This window comes from Mesoplodon densirostris, chromosome 11 (genome assembly GCF_025265405.1).
Source record: "Mesoplodon densirostris isolate mMesDen1 chromosome 11, mMesDen1 primary haplotype, whole genome shotgun sequence".
Taxonomy (NCBI): domain Eukaryota; kingdom Metazoa; phylum Chordata; class Mammalia; order Artiodactyla; family Ziphiidae; genus Mesoplodon; species Mesoplodon densirostris.
In genome coordinates this window covers 65,119,982-65,125,815 of record NC_082671.1, presented here as the reverse complement: position 1 = coordinate 65,125,815, position 5,834 = coordinate 65,119,982, and positions in this window count along the sequence as shown.

The window sequence follows — 5,834 nt, the reverse complement described above, 5'->3', positions numbered from 1 at the left end:
GTGTCCCCCCAAAATTCATATGTTGAAATCTTAATGTCTGATGTGATGGTATGAGGAGGTGAGGCCTTTGGGGGGTGATTAGGTCATGAGGGTGGGGCCCTCACGAATGGGATTAGTGCCCTTATAAAAAAGACCCCAGAGAGCTCCCTCACCCCTCCTGTCATGTGAGGACACAGCGAGAAGTGAACCAGGAAGAGGGTCGTCACCAGGACATGACCATGCCGGAGCCTTGATCTCAGACTTCCAGCCTCCAGAACTGTGAGAAATAAATATCTGTTGTTTATAAGCCACCAGTCTGTGGTTCTGTTATAGCAGTTTGAGCTAGGACAGTCCTCTCTCAAAAATAAATCTCAGGTTTTCTGCTGACAATGGGCAATCGCCCAGCCCTGCGAGCAGAGGAGGGAGACTAAATGCTTTTGTTTCAAATAATCCTCCTTCACTCGCTTCCAGAGGTATTTGGTGGCATCAATTTCTGAGCCCTTTGCTGCATCTCAGCTTTTGACAATGCCCTCAGACCTTCTTAGTGCATCACTGCTCACCCACAATTTTTCCAGCTTCCAAAGTACTGCTTTGGTCTCCTCTCCTTTCCTCTTTGTATTTGAGAATGATGCCTTTAGAGTGATCTTCCCCATCATTTTAGCGAGGTTTGAAGAAGAGACACATACAATACATGTATGTGTCTAGGCCACCGGCCCCTTCCCAGAAGGCCCAGCCTTTGCTCTGTTCTGCCATGGGTGATACAGTTGGTTTTTTTTTAACAATTTTTTTTTAATGTGGACCATTTTTAAGGTCTCTACTGACTTTGTTACAGTATTGCTTCTGTTTTATGTTTTGGTTTCTTGGCCGCGAGGCATATGGGATCTTAGCTCCCTGACCAGGGATCGAACCCCCACTGCCTGCATTGGAAGGCGAAGTCTTTTTCTTTTTCTTCAATAAATTTATTTATTTGTTTGTTTGTTTGTTTGTTTGTTTTTGGCTATGTTGGGTCTTCGTTGCTGCACGTGGGCTTTTAGTTGAGGCAAGTGGGAGCTATCCTTCCTTGAGGTGCATGGGCTTCTCATTGCAGTGGCTTCTGTTGTTGCAGAGCACAGGCTCTAGGCACGTGGGCTTCAGTAGGTGTGGCACACAGGCTCAGTAGTTGTGGTGCACAGGTTTAGTTGCTCCACGGCATGTGGGATCTTCCTGGACCAGGGCTCAAATCCACGTCCCCTGCATTGGTGGATGGATTCTTAACCACTGCACCACCAGGGAAGTCCCAGAAGGTGAAGTCTTAACCACTGGATTGCCAGGGAAGTCCTATGATACAGTTTTTAATCTCATGGTTGCAACATGGCTGCTCCTGCTCTGGGCACCAAATCCACATTCCAGGCAGGAAGAAGAAGGGTTTGTGCTGGCTGAGACCATCCCCGTTGGTAGGAAAGTATGTCAGCAGACTTCCTCTTACATCACATGGTCTCTCCTAACTGCAAGGGGACCTGATACCATCCATTCTTAAGTGGGCACATTGTCACTCCAACAAAACAGGTTCTGTTTAAGGTGGAGCATGGATATTTCCACATCCTGCTTGGGCCATGAGTCAATCACTGGACCTGGAGGAATGGAGCTCCTGACTGACAGCCCAGGTGATGTGCCCACTCCCACAGCAGAGGGATGCATGGGTCAGCATGGCATTATGCACAGGGAGAGCTGATTCCCAGAGGAAACCTCATGTGGCCCTGGAGCAGGGGAGGGGCTGCTGATGGGCAGAGTTGTGTGTAAATCAGTGTCCAGCATGTAGAAGATGCTCATAGAAGAACAGAACAAGATGCTCATGGAAGATGCTCACTGCTCGTCCGTTCCCAGGCTGCTCCCATCTCCCAATCCCGTCCTGACTCTCAGTTCAGTCCCTGCCCTCGGCCCAGGGTGGGGGCTGGGAGGGAGGTCCCACACTTTGCTGAGCCTCATGGAAAGGTGACCGTGGACCTCTGGGCTGATGAGCTCACCCCTTTCTGAAGACAACATCGGTTCCTGAGTGTCGCACTGAGATGCTAACAATAGCCAGTAGTGATGCTGGCCTGATTGGAGCTGCTAAAAATAGCAGCTCATTCCAAAGCTTCATCAGGGGAGAAAGGGCAAAGAAATCAGGTTTTCAAGGGGCTGGGATAGGGGAATAGGGGAGGGATGCCAAGAGGGTCTGGACTGTGAGGCCTGAGCCTTGGGGACAGCTGTGGCCCTCCAGGAACACTAGGTCTGCCGTGTGCCACCCTCCTAAGGATGCCACAGGCCCTGATGGCCCCGTCAGCTCCCTCTCCTCCTCACATGGGGAGATTTCTGCTCCCTGGAGATTGGTGTGCTCAGGGGAAGAAGAGAAAGTGGCCATGTCCTCTGACACCCCACCTACACACCTGCGCCCAACACTCCCCAAGCCTCACTCCTCAGAACTTTTGCCACCACCCTGCACATTTACAGATGAGGGAGCTGTGTCCCTGTCATCTAGAGATGGCCCTCCAAGCTGGGCAGGGCAGCCCAGAGGTTTGGCCCACGGCTCTGGAGTCAGCCTGCCTGGGTTCACATCCCACTTCCGCCCTATACTGGCTGCTGACCTTCAGCAGGTACCATATCCAATCTGGGCCTCAGTGTTCTCATCTGTAAAATGGGGATAAAAAATGGTACCTGCCTCATTATCTTCATTATTGTGAAAATAGAGTGAAGTAATTCCCCTCAGGAGCTTTAGTTACTGACTATACCTTCATGGGGCAGGGGGGCGGGGTCATAATGAAACCAGCTGAAAGAGTATCTGTTCCAGCCTTCCTTGTAGCCAGTGCCTGGCAGGTGGGGAGTACTACATGAGGATCAGAAGCTACTGGCACCTTTCACATCGCAGGCCCATGGCCTCACAGTGGTAAGTATGGGGTCAGGATTTGGACACTTTCCTGTGGCCCAAGTGCAGGTTCTGGAGTTGGAGGTGATCCTGACAGGAGGACAGGAGGGGCACTGGGTGGGGGTCTGCAGGCAAGAATTTGAGCCCTAAAGCCCCGGGTCCAGGGGTCAAGGTCTTGAGTGCTCCCAACCTCAGGACCCCAATCCCCTCCCCAGGTCAGAGGTCTGCACATCAGCAAATAGCAAAGGCTGTCGCAGGATGCAGTCAACCAGGAATACGTGGCCTCACTGGGAACCTCGCTGGAGGCACCAAGTCAGGGCTGGCACAGCTGAGGACCCCTCCATGGGGACAGCATCACGACGACGTGCCCAGCTGGGAACCACAGCACCCACGCTCTCCTGGGGGCGTGGCCAGAGGTGGGTACACAGGGACCTTGGTAAGTTTCTTCTCTCCCGGTTTCACGTCTTCATCTCCCACGCCTGATACCCGGGCCTGGCACACAGCCGGCACTCCGTGAGTGCCTGAATCATCAAATGCCAGCCACGAACAGGACAGGGACCCGGGCTTCCCCTCACCCTCAGGTCCTGCCCTCGCCACGGCCCTCCAAGGTGACAGTCACATTGCCCCCTCCTTGGAGACAGGGAAGGAGCTCTGGAAAGGCCACCCAGCTCTAGCCTGTGAGCGGGGGAGCCAGGTGCTGAACCAGATCTGTCTCCACGCCCTGTGCCCACTGCACCCACCACCCAGAACCCAGCGCCTGGGGCTTCCCATGGGGAAGCCCTTCACAGCTGATGAGGCCTGTGTCAGTTTCCACCATCCATTTGGCGTGACAAAAAAAACACATTTCTGGGGGTGATATGGGTGCTCGGAGAGCCCAAGCAGCCTGCTGGGGGTCACACGGAAGTAGGTGCCAGGCCAGGCTGGCCCCCAGGTGCAACTGCCACCCAGCTTCTACCCCTGACTGCTGCCCAAAGAGCAGGCATGCGAGCTCTCCAATCCTGTCCACTAGGGACTGACCACAAAATGATGGCAGAGGTACCCCACCAGATGTGAACGGCCCAGAGTGCCCGGTGTACTGCATGCGTGTCACTGTGGACAGCTGTGTTGCAGTGCAGCTGTGCCCGGCCTGTGCCCGGCTAGGCAGGGAAGTGTGGGGAGGGGTCATCCAGTGCCCACCCTGGAGATGCTCCCTCGCAGGGAGCAGGACATGGGGAACAGAGAGCCTTCCTGTGGCAAAGGCCACGGGGGTTGGTAAGAAGATGCCTGGGAAGGAAGGTTTCTCATAGGTGCTGGCATTCTGGCTTGGCCTGCAAGAAATTCCCTTCAAGAGCCAGGTAGTCTGAAAGGAGGGCAGAGAACCTTTTGGGGGCACATGCAGGATGGCACCAGGACGACACAGTCGGCGGGTGGACTACTGACCACGGGGAAGGCCACAGTCAAGCAGCCCCCGCTCTTCAACAGACACATTAAGGAAAATAGAGGGATGAAGGTGCCTATAAATCGAAAGAGACATGAAGGACACAAGAAGTTTTAAAGGATGAATGACTTCTATTTGGATGATTAAACCACAAATAAAGGCATGAAAGTGACGGCGGCAGAAGTCAGAACAGAGGTTACTTTGGGGAAGGAAGGGGCTGTGACGGGCCTGGGGCCCATGGAGGGGGCTAGGGCACCGGACGAGGCTCTAAGTCTTGACCCGGGTGGTGGTTACAGTAACATTTGTTGTATGTGGTTTTCTATATTGGTGTTTCATTTTACATTCAAAAGGCTTTTTTAAGAAAATTCAACAGAAAGCGCAAGATAAACTCCAGGAGGCCTGGCCTGGAGCTGGGGCTGGGAAGTGCCTAGAGGAGCCCAGGGGCTTAGTGGAGCCCAGGTTCCAAGCGAGGCAGCAAGGCTGAGGCCAAAGGGGCTGTGCCACTCCCCACATAAAAGCCATCAGGGACCCAGCTGGGCCCACAGGACAATCGCAGAAACGGGACACGCACAGTGTCCGTGGACTGACCCTCGCTCTCCAGCCTTCAAGGCTTGGAAAGCATCTAATCTCCCGTATGAAATCTCCTCCCAAAGTAAGTGGTTTCTGTTTTTCGAACTGAACATTTGCAGACACACCACGTGAAGAATTTTGTATAATAATAATTAATGTGATGTCATAATAACCCTGGTTATAGCAATAGCCGTTATTTAATTAGCACCAGCTGTGAGCCATACCACCCTCACAAGGACCATAGGGGGCCACCTTATTAGGTCACACTTTGGCCACAGCTCCGAAAAGGAACCTGAGGTTCAGAGTGGGGAAGCAAATAGCAGGTTCAAAATCAGCGCCCAAGTGGGCTCTCAGGGTTCTGGCGACCCTGTGCCAGGTGGCCTCTCCAGCATGTCTGTGGCCAGCCCATGCCCACTCTTACCCCTGTAACCCCAAACACACGGTGCATTTCCCTTTGTCCAGAAGTGCCCTTGGACGTCCCCTTCTACCTGCCTGTCCCCTCCTCTGGGAAGCCCTACATGATGACTCCTGCCCCAGTGAAGTAGTCCCTCCTCCCGCTTTGCATGACCACCGCCTACGTGGGCACCCACCGCCCCTCCCCCCACCGCAGCCTGTGATGTGCTGGAGGCCAGCCTCATTCACAGCCATGTCCCCAGTGTCCAGAAGCAGGACTCAAACCCAAAGGAGTGGCTTCTGTTTCCTTCCTTATACCATAGAGCCCCGGAGGCAGCAATGGGAGTGAGACAGGGCAGGCCAGCTGCAGGAGGCGCTCCAACTCCGCCTGCGGGCACCGGGGCTGCCCCCGGGAGAGAGATAGCAAGTCCGAATCGATCTGCTCAGTTAAGAGGAGCTTCATCACCTCCCGATGCAGATGCCACCGCAAGGACAATCCGTGCACAGCCCGCCTCCCGAGGAGGAGCCAGTTCTGTGCTGAGATGTGAGCCTCGGAATGAAATGAAGACTTCTGCTGCTGTGACTTGAGGATAA